We start from the raw sequence: 16,344 nt of genomic DNA, 5'->3' as shown, positions 1-16,344 counted from the left end.
AAGCAAGAGACCTGAGCTGTTTCCTCCTTTTCGACTCAGCTCCCGAGCTGAGCGGTCGACGGACCATCCGCTCCCTTTCGAGGTGCACGCACCTGCACGCCTCACATCACCTGCTACTATGTGTGGGGCAAGAGTCAACAGACAGTACGTACATCTTACATGCTTTCTCTCTCCATGGCCTGGATTGACTTTCTCTCTCTCTCTCTACAACAATAGACTTTCCTTCTCATCAGTTAACAGCGAGAGATGCACGCTAACCTAAACACGTGCTGTACCTTTTTCTTTCATTTGTTTCTTCATGAAATAAATCCATTTAATTCAATTTAACATGTTCGTTCCTTTCTGAATTCAATTCATTTTTCCTATTTTGTATGGCCCTGTCGGTGGGGCATTAGAATACGCCGACTGCCCCCCTGCAGAGGGTAAAAGTCCCTCAATGGGGGTCCTGGATATGACCTTAAACTATATCCAATGGTGAGGCCCCAGCTTGTGGGCTTTGGGGAGTGTGGAGCTACCCATTAATTACCATTGCTCCCAGGTCCACTCTGACCCGGAGAGGTAGTACCTGTTAGGGGCCCAACTATGGGTTGAATAGAAACCGACGTGAAAACAGCAAATATATTCTATCAAAAATATTTTTCTTCAAAATCTTTGGATTCAGCATTAAATAACCCAAAAAGGGTTGATATGCCGTAAAATAAAAACTACCAACCAACTAACCAACCAACCTATTTTGTACGACTGGGGGGATATATATAATATATCCACCAGTCCACTACAAATTGGTGACCCGACGTGAGATGAACACGCATTTCCTTCTATACTACAAGTCCCACAACAAACTGGCGTGAAACGAACACACAGCGGGACTCTACTTTTTTTTTGAATGAATTGTTTTGAGCGAGACGTGCGTTTTATTTGATAAACAAAAAACGAACATTTCAACAAAGAAAAACAAGTGAACTATTGCCGACAAGAATCTTAAACAGCAATGACAAAACCCCTCGTCAGACTCGGCTAAGATATATAAACACGGAGCTGTCGACTTCATACCAAATATAAATAAAAATTTGAGCTCGACAAACATTTTTAACGGTTTCCTGACATTACCCTGCAACAAACGCGAGGAGCAAAACCACATAGGCCTATACAATTCTCTCCCACACAGCAGATCCAACAACAAAGAAACAATTACAGGACATCCCTATCAACACATAGGAAGAAGTTGAATCAACGATATGAGTTGAGATGCACCACACACACTGAACTCACAACTGGAAGTTTCGTTGACAGCCGGCAACAGGACACCACCGTTCAACATGAACGAATGTGCAACTTGCACTCGTACAGACAATGTACACACACTACCGCAGACTCACTTGCAAAGACACCGTCAACTTGATACACCACGTCAACATGAACAAAAATTTTCCTTCCAAACGAACAATTCACTTCACTGTCCAAGTAACTTGTTGCGCATGTCAGCACACAACAAAAAAACAAAAAAACAAATGTCAGCCTAAAAAAAGAGTAAACGCCTTTTCCACGCGTAAGTAAACACTTTTTTTTACGAACACACTCCGTTTTTGACGTATTTTTTTTAAACAACCACACCAACAGCAAAAAACAGGATGAAAAGTCGATTGCCCAAAACATTACTTAATATATATATATACACTGCATATTTTTTTTTCCTGGGAAAGGGAGTATTGTGCAAGCCCTTTCTAGTCTTGCACAAAAACACGTGTTCACATCTCAAACCATTTTTCTTGTCATACACATATGCACACACAAACATACGCACACATGTACACACACACAGATATATTCACGTACACACACATGTACACACACACAGATATATTCACGTACACACACAGATATATTCACGTTCACACACAGATATATTCACGTTCACATACATAGATATATTCACGTTCACATACATAGATATATTCACGTTCACGCGCATACACACACACGCTAACGTACACACATGTACCCACGCGTACGCACACTTGGACAACGTCACATCCCCTTTAAAGGAAATCCACACATGCGCAAAAGACCACCGGAAACAACTATAAAAGCAAGAGACCTGAGCTGTTTCCTCCTTTTCGACTCAGCTCCCGAGCTGAGCGGTCGACGGACCATCCGTGCACCTCACGTCACCTGCTACTATGTGTGGGGCAAGAGTCAACAGACAGTACGTACACCTTACATGCTTTTTCTCTCCATGGCCTGGATTGACTTTCTCTCTCTACAACAATAGATTTTCCTTCTCACCAGTTAACAGCGAGAGATACACGCCAAACTAAACACGTGCTGTACCCTTTTCTTTCATTTGCACGAAATAAATTCTAGTTCGTTTATTTCAATAAATGCGTTGTTCGTTCCTTCCTCAAAGCAATTCATTTTTACTATTTTGCACGACTGGGGGATATATATAATATATCCACCAGTCTCCTACAAGAGGAACGGCTCATCAAGTACTTGTTTACGTTGGACGACCATATTGTAATCAGCTGGAAACCAAGGAAACGGAAAATAGTTTCATAGGTGTGCAGTTCTAAGAAAGAAGCTTTGTCCACGGAATACCTTTAGGCTTAGGCACGGACAAAGAGTGGGGGAAATTATTGATAGCGCTTTCAGCTAGACAAGCGTTTCTTTAAAAATACAGATTTTTTCAAAGAAACATTTTCATATAAGAAACTAGCAGGTTGTCTGGCGTTGCCTGATTGTAAGCTATGCTTAAGTATGCCATTTAAATTGATGCCGTAAACAAAGTATTACGCTAATTTTGTATTTGAAACTGATCCAGCACTTTGAAATGTCAAAAAACAAAAAAAAGTTTCCATCAATTTTTCAGGTTATTTTTTTGCAACTTTAACAAACATTCCCAATATTTTTTTTATATTTTATACGATTGGTTTTAAAGTTAATTTGAGTTCAATTCTAACCTCCTTCTTCTGATTGATATTCATTTATCGTAAATATTCTGGAGGGACATTTTATAAATGTCCCTGCTATTAGTAGCTATTTTAAATAAACAAATCGCATAATATATATATATATATATATATATATATATATATAATTTTTAAAATGCAATTATCCACTGACACGTGTTTCATCGTCTACGACTCATCAGAGTGGCTGTATCTAGCGAGATTCGAAATAGGGACCCAACGGTAATGAGCCTAAACCCTTCCTGGACCATCTCGCAAGGTGTCTGAATATATCGCGATTTACTTATGTTGTTTTGTTTTGGTTTTAGTGATATGTTTTGAATGAATTCAATCATTTACTAAAGTGCATTTTTACCTAAATGCGAGTTGGGAATAATTTTCCCTTTAAACCAATTTGGTACCCCCACATGGGGAGCGGTATATAAATGATTGAATTCATTCAAAACATATCGCTAAAACCAAAACAAAACAACATAAGTAAATCGCGATATATCCAGACACCTTGCGAGATGGTCTAGGGGTAAAGGTTTAGGCTCATTACCGTTGGGTCCCGATTTCGAATCTTGCTACGTACAGCCACTCTGATGAGTCGGAGACGACGAAACACGTGTCAGTGGATAATTACATTTTAAAAATAATATATATACCGCTCCCCATGTGGGGTACCAAATTGGTTAAAAGGGAAAATTATTCCCAACTCGCATTGAGGTAAAAATGCACTTTCGTAAATGATTGAATTCATTCCAAACATATCGCTAAAACCAAAACATATATATATATATATATATATATATATATATATATATATATATATATATATATATATATATATTTAGTAATGTGATTGATAATTTAAATAAAAAAAAATACGAGCACTTTTTCTTTCCCTGTATTTTAATTAAACTAGTAATTTTACTATTACATTAAAATACACTTTGCTCTTTAGACTATTGTTCTAATCTCCTTTAAATTTATATATATATATATATATATATATATATATACACACACACACACACACACACACACACACACACCATCGATTCAAGGGGGATAACTATTTTTAAATAAAGGGGGATAACTAAATATGAAAGGGAGGTCATCGGTTTGTTCAAGGGAGGCAATCTTTCAATTACAATTGAAAACTGCTAAGTTGACATTTACGATTAACGAGAGGAAATAAGTTCCTAGACGTGTGTTGTCTGGTACGACACGCGAAATGAGAGAACGTGAAATAGATATGAGTTCGTATAAGCTACTCTCACTTTCTTTTTTGTTGGTTCAACTTTTTTTTTTAATAAAATAATCAATTTCCTTGTTTTCTTTATGTGGAAGAATTCCTTATTTCTCTTGATTCCGGAAGATTTGATTTTCCTTAACTTTTACTTTTGAAATATCCTGAATTTTCATTAAAGATTACTTGTTTTAACGTTTTAAATAGAAAAAAGAAAAAAACAAAAAACAAAACAACTTTTAATGCTACTACTAACCCTAAGTTCGAATGGCAATAGATATAATAAATACAATTTCCTTAAACCCACTGCTAACTCTGATCCTGGATGGCAATGCCCCAGTTTCCTCAATTTTTTTTTCTTAGCAACATAACATGATAAACACTGCTTATATTTTGCCACTAACCCTAAATCAACGTTCACCTCTTCCTCTTCATTAAAAAAATAAATAAATAAAATTAAAAAAAAAATGAAATAAATAAAAAATAAAAAATTAAATAAAATAAAGCGGACAAATAAAGAAATATAATATCTCACAAAAGTTGAACAATCTATCCTTTTTAGTTCTGTGCTTGGGACGGTACATAAATCTAAAAGCAGGTTTAACTGCTTAACCACAGACGGCAACCTAGACATTTCGATTAAAATCTTACATAAAAATTGTGTTCGTTTTTCATTTATATACCAGTTACCGAAAGCATGGTTAAAAACACTTTAGTTTTTTATGTGGAAAAATCCAGTTTCCCTAAAGAGGGCATCGTATTTTAGAGAGGACTAGCCGGGGTGCCCGACATTGATCGGGTGTTTTGGAGGAGTGTTGAGTAAAAAAATAAAAAAAATAAAAGAAAAAGAAAAAAAGGCAGACAGGCTTGAATTTGTAACACGAAAGAGGAAAAGAACGTAAAAAAAAAAAAAAAAAAAAAATAGTGACGTCTTTGCTGTCGCGCCAATTGCCAAACTGGAAGTGACGCAGATTTAAATTAAGGCTAGAAAATGGAAACGAGGCGATGACTTTCGAAAATATCGGTGAAAAAAAAAAGAAAAAAAAGCGATCTTTCCCTGTAGAAAAGTGCCTAGTTGAGGATGAAGGAATTAATGTTTTTGGCTAAACTCGATATTTGTCATCCGAAGGGTCGAGCTTCAAATTGGTACCGATCTCGTTAAAATCCATCGCCTCTGTTGAAAGTTATAAGCATGCATGCATACATGCATGCATACATGCATTTAAACAGACAGGTGAGATTTATATTATAGACTAGCCTGTGTGCCCGGCGTTGCCCGGGTATTTGGAGGCATGTGTTGAGCAAACAAAAAAAAATAAATAAAAAGTTGTAGTGGCCCGGCAGACAAGCTCGAACCGGCCAGGGTTCTCCCCAGAATGCTCTGCCGCCATCGCGCACAGAAATCACTTTTTACTCGCGTGCAAGCAACTCTATAAATCACTCCATCGATCTGTCGGTCGGTCGGTCTGTCCGTAACATTTTTGTGCTTGTCCTTTTTGGTTAAGATCAAAGGTCTGTTGTTAATAGATGCTGTTCTTAGCTTTTTAAGCTTTTCTTGGCCTTTTGGCCAAGAAGTGTAGTATCTGTTCTGGCAGATACTGCAAGCAAAGACCATATGTGGAGGCAACCCCACATATAAGACCTTGGTCAATGTAGGGGCAACCCTTCATACTAATTATCACTATCCAGCTCCCCTACTCTCCGGGGAGTTGGCTCTCATTTCCCCTTCCCTCCTCACATTAAAAATCGGCCTTGTGCCTAATTTGCTCGGTGGGGGAGCAAATAAATTCCCTTTTCTTGGCCAAGATCAAAGTGTAGTATCTGTTCTTACTACATGCTGTACTTATTGTGATATAAAGTGGGGGATCACTTTTGTGTATTAATTTAATGCAAAATGATCACCCACTTTACAACCAGTCAGTCTCAAAGCCATTCAAGTCATTCTCCAGATCATTCAAGTTGTTTTTGAAGGATTCCACTTATTTTTTAAGTATTCAAGTTATCCTTAAGTTCATTAAAGTCATTCTAAGTCATTTACTTTTTATTTATTTAAGTCATTTCAGCCCATTTTTCGATCATTTTAGTTCATCTTTAAGAATTTCATGTCATTCCTACATTCATTCATTACACAAGAGCACACGACTAATGGCTATCGGTCTTGTTCTATAGCTATGAACGTAATAGATGTACTGAGACTAAAGTTGCTTTCAGAACTCCCAGCTGTAAAAGAGTAAAAAAAAAAATGCAAGAGAGTTATATGCACAGTCCGTTAAATCTAAAGTTGTTGTTCAGCAGCTTATTTTCCACCAGTTTTGGCAAATAGCAAACAGGATCCTGAACAGAAGCGTGCATTCTATCCTACCCATCATCAATGGACCTGAGGTCATATCGTCAGCATCACACAAAGCCAAACTATTTGCCAAGAACTTTGCAGCTAATTCTACTCTATGTGACCAAGGCCATGAACCCCTCCCCCCCGTATTTCCTCCTATAACAGACAACATGCTATGCGACATACATATATATTGCCAAGCTCATCAAGAATCTTGATTCCAGTAAAGCAACTGGCCCTGATGACATTCCAATTATAGTATTGAAAAAGCTTCAACCAGAACTTGCCCCCATACTTACAAAACTGTTTAAGCGTTGTTTTTTTTTTTTATTTTTTTTTTTATTCAGTGATCACTACTTATCAAGGCCCGGAAGCCACTCAGGGATAAGGGTTATTGCAAGTACATTACGTTAGTGTGGAGATTTGATGAAGTGTTTACTTAAGGGGGGGGGCGGTTCATTAGGAATTTGTTAACATTAGACTTGAAGACATCCAAGTTGTAGTCTCTTAAGGAGAATTACTTCCCAACACCCTGGAAAATCTCATCAGTATGCCCTGTATTTAAGAATTCGGGTGATAGCTCATCTCCCATTCAGTACAGACCAATAAGTCTTCTGTGTGTTATGAGTAAGTTGCTGGAATCCATATCAAATAAAGTAGTAGTCAACCACCTCAGCAAAAATAACCTTCTTAGTGACATGCAATATGGTTTCCGTTGTGCTAGATCTACAGCAGACGTGCTAACGGTTATATCTCTTAGGATTAGTGAATCTCTTGACAAAGCCTTCCTCTCTAGGGTAATTGCTCGACATATCAAAGGCCTTCGATAAGGTATGGCATAAAGGTCTACTAGATTTCCAGCTACAAGATAGCTGGAAATGTTTTCTCAATTATTAAATCATTTCTCTCTGATAGGCTCATAAGAGTAGTGGTTGATGGACAGAAATCAGAAGGCCACACTATTAATGCTGGAATCCCTCAGGGGTCCATCTTGGGCCCAACTCTCTTCCTGATCAACATCAATGATCTTCCAAATCACATCTTTACATCCTTCGTAGACATTTATGCTGATGACCCTACCATCTATGGCAACACATCGAAGGCTGTAAATGATCAAGTTCTCTCTGATTCTCTCTCCTCTGATCTTGAGTGCGTGTTACAATGGGGGAAGAGGTAGCTGCTTACTTGTAATAAATTTAAAACCAAGCTTCTATCTGTACATCATCAACACTGTTCCTTATCTGGCATTAATTGAAATGGATGGCTCTCGTCTTGGGGTGGCTCCATGTTTTGCCAATCTTCTAGGATTGACCTTTACTCCTGATCTAAAATGGAATATGTACATCAAGTCTGTTGCCAAGATCGCTGGAAAAATGGTGGGATGCTTCTACGGCTCCAGTAGATATCTCACTCCTGATGCAATTTTCTCTCTATATAAAAGCCAAGTACGTCCAAGGATAGAGTACTGTTGTCACATCTGGGCAGGAGCTGCTAAAAACAGCTTATCCTGCCTTGACAGTGTACAAGATAGATTTTGTAGCTTAGTGGGAGATGCCCTTTTCTCTTCCCTGCAACCCCAGAAGTGACGTTGCGAGCCTGTTTCTGTTTTATCGTTATTTTCGTGGCAAGTGCTCGTCTGAGCTCCAATCTCTGGTCCCTCCTCACCAATCTTTCACGAACCCCCCCCCATCTAGCTGAAACCCCTGTCAATTTTCCCCACTTTTTATCTGCACCTAAAGCAAAACATAGATTTCATGAACAAGGCTTCTTTCTTAGAAGTGCACGCCTGTGGAACTCTCTTCCGTTTGCTTGTGTTCCACCTGACTACAACTTGAATGTCTTCAAGTCCAACATAAACAAATTCCTGATAAACCGCCCCCTTAAGTAATCCAATTTATCAAATCTCCATTACTAACGATTACTACGATATTATCCCATTGATTACTGTATACGCGATAACCCTTATCCTCGAGTGGACTCCGGGCCATGATAAGTGATGACATCCTTGTAAAAAAAAAAAAAAAAAAAAAAAAAAGTAAAATTGCGAGCGCAAAAAAAAAAAAAAAAAAAAATAGTAGTAGCAAGCAGGCTCGAACCCCTAACACGTCAGAGTAAAAAGAGGTGAAAAAAAAAAAAACACTGTCTTACCGATATGTCTACAGTGGTTGTGATGTTACAGGCGGTCGAAATAACGCTTTTAAGCGACATATTGAACGCGAGGGTTGAATGATTTGCAAAAAATGTCAGCCAAAAAAATCGACCCTGCCTAAAGGAAACTGCCCAACTGAGAGCGAAGGAATTGTTTTTGGCCAATTTTTCGATATTTGTCGTCCGTATTTCGGTGTATGTCTACTTAGGCGTTTTGCATGGTGCTGAACTCAAATTTAAATATGTTAAGGCCTTGGGGACTTTAGGGGCTAAATGGTGGGGGGGGGCGACAATGATGGACTTAGTCATTTTTTTTTTTTTTGCATGGTGCAGAACTCAAATTTTTTGTGTTGAGGGAAAATGGAGGTGCAAACCAGGAAGATTGCGAATATTTGGCTACCAAGAGGTCAAAGTTGAAAGGGTTAACCTTTGCAGACTATCAAAGTCCTCCACTAATTTTGAAATCTTAGATGTAGGTTACCTGGACATGAGTCAAACATTTAAATATATATATATATATATACATATGCACATAAAGTTATGAAAGGTACGTAGGGCCTGAGCAAAGTCGGGCTGGAATGTTGATAGATGAATAAACAATTGATCTTATATGCAATTACCGGGCAACGCCGGGTAGAAAGCATTTATTCAGTTATCGGTTTATCTATCTATCTATTTATTTTTCTATCTAATTGTTTTATCTGTCTAGTGAAGTAAATAGACTGAATCGTGGGCAACGATTGAGCGAGATGCAGGTGTAGAAAGTGTCAAATGATCATGTGACATGAATCAAACGGACCGATCAAGTTCCACCTGAAAGTGTGCAAACGGGGACCGGATCTGACGTGTTGGTTGTTGGTTGGTTGTTTTACGGCATATCAACCCTTTTCGGGGTTTTTAATGCCGAATACAAACATTTTGAAGAAATATTTTTTAATAGAATATATTTGTTGTTTTCAAGTCAGTTGGAACCATAGTTGGAACCCTAAGAAGTACTACCACTCCGGGTCAGAGTGGACCTGGGACCAATGGTAATTAAAAGGTGGCTCCACACTCCCCAAAGCCTGACGTGTTGGAGGTTCCGGTTTGAATAAACCGAGTTAATTTTAGGGAGTTCGTTCTTAAACGCAGATGAGACAAAGTGGGGTAAGCAGGCTCTGCACAATGGGGCGAAGGTGCCCCAATTAAACTACAAGCCAAAGATCGTCATTTCCTCCAGTTTCTCCTGTGACAAAATGCCTGGCGAGTAAATAAATATATAAAAAGAATCATTCGTCTTGGCTTCCTGTCTTGTATGCATCTTCGTTGAACATAACCAGCTCCACCAAGAAGACAGCTACGTTATCATGTGTATTATTCGATGTTCTGACACGCAGGCATTCACACTCAGAGACTAACCTGACATAGTTATATGGACTAAGTCAGTTGGTTGGTTGTTTTACGGCATATCAACCCTTTTTTTAATGCCGAATCCAAAGATTTTGAAGAAACATTTTTTAATAGAATATATTTGTTGTTTTCAAGTCTGTTTCTACTCAACCCATAGTTGGGACCCTAACAGGTACTACCACTCCGGGTCAGAGTGGACCTGGGAGTAATGGCAATTGAAGGGCGTCTCCACACTCCCCAAAGCCCGCAAGCTGGGGCCTCACAACTGGATATAGTTTAAGGTCATATCCAGGACGGGAGGGAGAGAGAGAGAGAGAGAGAGAGAGAGAGAGAGAGTGAGTTGTAACTTTGGTTGAAGTGAATGTCCCTAATGATGGAGGTCTGAACAGAGCTGAAAGGGAGAAACAGACCAAATATCAAGGTCTCATGTATGATATGAAAAGAAACTGGAATCTCAGGGAGATACCAATCATACCAGTTATTATAGGTGCCACAGGGTTTATGAAGAAGAACCTGGAGTCCTACCTAATATTCCTGGTGAACCAAGTGCAAAAGAGATTCAGACAATTGCACTTAAGGGAACAGCGAGGATACTTAAATGAGCTCTCGGTTGGTTTCAATGAAAAGCAGGGCAATGTTAGCAGCTAGTTTGGCTGCCCCATACCCAGCGTTACAATCGTCAAAGGAAGAAAATTAAAAAAAAAAGACTAGATAAGCACGCCTTTAAACAGACTAATAACATTAGACAATCACGACCTGATTAAAAGATGATTAAATAAAAGAAATACACAAACAGGTAATTGAGAAACTGACCATTACATAATATAACACACACACAATATATATATATATATATATATATATATATATATATATATATACATATATACATATATATATATACATATATATATATATACATACTACTAGGTGGCTAAATATATTTTGATTAATGCAGATTTCGTTTTTATTATATTTTAATGGACGCAATATAGTAACCATTTAAAAAGGTTAAAAAAAAAGACCCGTGCGCCCCCACCGAGATTAGAAACTAAAACGTTTAACTTACAATTTTCTTTTTCTGCTTGAATATAATTACATGTAACAGTTAACTGAAGATGATCATCCCATAAGAAAACCGATAAAACTAAATAGGGGATTATTTTAAATGAATGTTTAAAAGAATAAGCAAATTAGCTAGATGTTTTGCAGATGAATGCAATTCCACAACCCATATATAACAAAGTTGTATTTCCCTTTCAAATAAGTAGAAAAAATGGTCTTTAGTATTAGATAAATATACAAAAAACCCAAATAAAAAGATATGTACGTACTCATATCCTCGTTCACGTTTGCCAATATCTGCAAGATTGTTCCTTAAACTTTAGAAGGGCAACTTTTGCGAAGGCATTCTGACGGTTTTATGTGTGATCGTAATTTGAACCTATCGATGAATATTTTCCATCTGAAATACTGCTGATGACATTTATTTCCATAGCGTGATGCAAGCTCTATCAATATATAAAAATATATCAAAAACGAGAAGAAAACAAATTTGTTTCACTCATTATTTCGGAAAGTTTTTATGCTTGGGCGTTCTTTTCTTATGTACGTGGATATGTGTGTTTCTCTAGTTCGATCCTAACGATATTTGTATAGAATGTTTATTTATCCCCGTCCTTGCAGCAGGATTGGTTGGTTGTTTTTGTTTTACGGCATATCAACCCTTTTCAGGTTAGTTAATGCCGAATCAAGTGATTTTGAAGAATTTTTTTTTTTAATAGAATATAACTCTTTTCAAGTCGGTTTCTATTTAACCAGAGTGGACCTCGGAACAATGGCAATTAAAGGATGGCCCCATACCCCCCAAAGCCCGCAAGCTGTGGTCTCATCATCGGGTATAGTTTAAGGTCATATCCAGGACTTTCTTGCAACAGGAAGATAAGGTCAGGAAATATGCACTTCAAAAAGCAGCCCTCTTGAGGATGTGCATTCTGGTTCAACACAAATTACCTTGCCACAATGTCGGCACTTTGGTGTGTGGGCGCTTCAGGTAATTCGCAATAAACTAATCTATTGTTTGACATTTTGATTAGATATAAGTTTTTTTAGGCGACTCGTTTACTCTAAATTGGATATAACCTAAAGGGTTAAGGGTTAATCGGAATAAAAATTTTCTTTCGTTCATTATCTTTCTCGATACACTATAGCAAAAAAAAAAAAAAAAAAATCTGTACTGCTTCGAACCTAATGAGTCATGCGCTTCCGAAGCATACAAATATCTATTGTATGCTCGGTAAATATTGCAGTACTATACACACACACACACACACACACACACACACACTATGTATGTATGTGTATATATATATATATATATATATACATATATATATATATATATATATATATATATATATATATAGCCAGTAGAGTTTAGTTTCCTAGAAGTACATCCAATGAAACAACATGTGTCTACCAAAATAGTGCTCAATGAGTGAACAGAGCAGGTATATTAATTTTATTTATACAAAATGTTTGTATAAATAAAATTAATATATATATATATATATATATATATATATATATATATATATATATATATACATACACTAGCAAAAGTACCCGTCGTTGACTGGGTTCAAAACATCCTACAGAAAATGGACTCTGATTTATGAAAGTATGATAGGTTATTGAAAGGAAGGGTTGTAAAGAGATAGCTTCGAATTTGGGGGTATCAAAACCAAAGCAAAATATGATGAAAGTAAAAATAAAATAGATAAACCCCATCATTTATTATACCATACCTGTTCACACTGAAACACTTATCACAATATTCTGTGGATCTATATTAAAAAAACCTTGTTAAACTTTGTGACATATTTCCATTCTATGGAGGCCAGGCGCGAATGAACACCCTATAATTTTATTATACCATATTTCTTCAAACTGAAACATAATTATCAAAGTATACTTACGCAGATAGATATCAAAAACACTTGTAAACATTTAATTTTTAAATTTTTTATTTCCTTATTTTGTGGACCGGGCGCGTCTGAACGTGGCTTAGAGGCTTCGATTATAGGACGTAAACGGAAGAAAACACTTTTGCTCATTATATTTCTCGATACACGATAGCAAAAAAAAAAAAAAAAAAAAAAAAAAAAAAAGCACACAAAAAATTGTACACTGCTTCGGATCAAACGAGTCATGCTCTTCCGAGGCCCACCACATATCCATTGCATGCTCGGCAAACATTACAGTACTTTACCCTTTCAACATTTGATAATAAATAACAATTTTAAGTATTGACTAATACTGTTGCCTATCTTTCACAAAAGACTCGTCTAGCTACAACCCCTATAAACAATTTCCCATTTTATCTATCGGTACCTAAATCTGAACAAATTCTATGAACAAAGCTTACCCCCCCCCCTAAAACTGTCTGCTTGCGATTTTGTTTAGTTTGCCTTCTTTCCAACTTACTTCAGTGTAGTTGTCTTCAAGTTCAATGTAAACAAGTTCTTGTTGAGCCCTCCCGTTAAATAATCAAATTATACCCAATTTTCACCATTAACGATTACTACATTGTAATCCCAGTGACCAACGTACACCCATTAACTCTTATCCTCGAATGGCCTTCCGGCCGTGATAAGAGTTGATCCTTTGTAATGTATATAATTGTAAAACTGGACCTTGGATCATTAGTTTAATCTTGTCTTCGACGATCGTGCGATTCCATCTTTAAAAAAAAAAAGGATGACAGGTGTGTTTGTGTGTGTGTATATATATATATATATATATATATATATATATATATATATATATATATATACGCGTATGGATGTGAATCAGAGGTTAAGGAATGAAGGTAGAGAGTTGTAGGATTTGGTTTCGATTCTAGCTGACGACGTAAACGTAACAAGCGGCTGCAGCCGAGATTGAACTCACAACATAGTCTAATTCAAACCTTTGCCGTAGCTGAATAATTGATGATTCGCACCTGGGCTATCAAGGGTATTTTTTATCGTGACGCCATCACTAGATGGGTTGCCTGCCACGACTTTAGAGAGGTTGACCCAAGTAATTTATAACTTTTGCTCTTACCACTATATATCAGATTTAATATAATAATCGATAGTCTGCATAAATCAAAATATATTTAAGCGTATCTTACGACTGGGCAAGATCGGGAGGCCTGTTGGTATATATATATATATATATATATATCTCGACTGGTGTTAATCGTGACACCCTGCACTGAAGATTCCCGAAAGTATGAAACACTAATGTCTGTAGGTATTTAATTATTATAGTAAATAATTATATATATTTTTACTCTAATAATTTATATACATATATATATATATATATATATATTTACTCTAATAATATATACATATATATATATATATATATTTACTCTAATAATATATATATATACATATATATATTTTTTACTCTAATAATATATATATATATTTACTCTAATAATATATATATATATACATATATATATTTTTTTACTCTAATAATAATAATAATAATAATATATATATATATATATATATATATATATATATATATGAACCTTCGGCAAATAAGAACATGTTATTGATGATAACGACTTACGCAAGCAAATAAGGTTAATTTAGATTTAAAAAATGAAACTATTTTGTAGTAAAATCGATGAGGACATCATAAATGAAATTCCACTGTCGTCATTTCAACGTGCCATACATTTAATTTCATGAAATGATATTTTGCTATGCATTATTGTTCTGGTCTGAAATGGACTATTCATCGTAAATTAAATTAGTGTAACAAATTATAATAACAAAACAGGCAAAATGATGTAACAGTCGTACAAGACTGTTACATCATTTTGCAAATACTAAAACCAAAATGCAATGTTTCACCAATGATTTTCTCCCGTTTTATAGCATTCTCATACAATAAACAAACTAAATATAACCGTCTTTATGAACCCTTACATTAACTGATGTATAATCATAATGATCAAGCCATTAATAGATAAATTAATTCTTTAATCCAAATAAATACATATCTATAAAAGTGAAATTATCTGTGTGCGTGTGGGTGTACATTTCACTACCAAACTACTCTGTCAATTTTCAGTCTACAGACTAAATTTTACATAAGGGTTATTGGGATTTGGGAAAATATTTTTAATCGGTTTCCGCCAGAAATTTGTGTGTCAAGGGCGCAAAGATTTGAACTTCGCAGACTCTATCAAACTCCTCCGCCAATTTTGATTCTAAACATTTGAAATTTTAGATGTAGGTTACCTGGACATGATTAAAAATTATATATATATATATGCACATAAAGTTATAAACAGAAGACAGGGCCCGAGCAAAGCCGGGCTGAACTGCTAGTAGTTGGATAAAATAAAATACGCATCAGCTGCGTTTGAAAGCCAAATCACAACGCAATATTACGAAAATAAGCAAATATTTTATTCATTTGAAATTCCTAATTTAAATATATTTCGGAGTAAAACTTCATCCTCCGAAATATATATATATTTTAAATTTCAAACAAGTAAAATATTTGTTTATTTTCGTAATATTGCATTGTGATTTGGCTTTCAAACGCAGCTGATGCATATTTTATTAAAATTAAATTAACATTTGTATTACGGAACTCACACCCCTGACATATAGTCGACTTTATATAAATAACGATAAATTAAAATATTAAAATCTTTATCTATATCTCTACTATTATATAAATGGAACTTTGTGTGCCCGAGTTCGTACCCTATGAACTTACGTTAACATTCACAGTTTAACATCAGAAGTGCACTTAAGTTGTATTTCCACATAACCCGAAAGGCATAACATAAAATTAACAGTAGGTTCTTTGATATGACAAGAGCATATTCAAAATGAATGTTTCTATGTAAAGCACAATTTCATAATGATACTTGTCTTGTGTATTTCAGCCTTTAATGCAAGCCATTATATATGAAATAATTTTATAAACTCAAGAGTAGGTTCTCTACAATGCAATGTAGACTTGTTATATTTCACTCTGATAATGGCCGAAGCGTCAATTGTGTTTAAGTCTATTTAATTTCAATAATAACGATTTTTGTAATTTCTTTTACAGACACTCGTTGGTGAAAATAGAAAAAAAAAAAACGCAGCTTATTATAAAAATATATCCTTTATTTTTGTAAATATAAGCTTTTAGTTTTCAATGTAAGATTGACAAATCTAATGGCGGTGTGACGGAGTTGGCGCTGG

The sequence above is a fragment of the Euprymna scolopes genome, chromosome 20 (assembly GCF_053919585.1).
Source record: "Euprymna scolopes isolate OS-2025 chromosome 20, ASM5391958v1, whole genome shotgun sequence".
NCBI lineage: Eukaryota > Metazoa > Mollusca > Cephalopoda > Sepiida > Sepiolidae > Euprymna > Euprymna scolopes.
The sequence above is the reverse complement of the archived record's forward strand: the minus strand, read 5'-3'. Positions refer to the sequence as shown.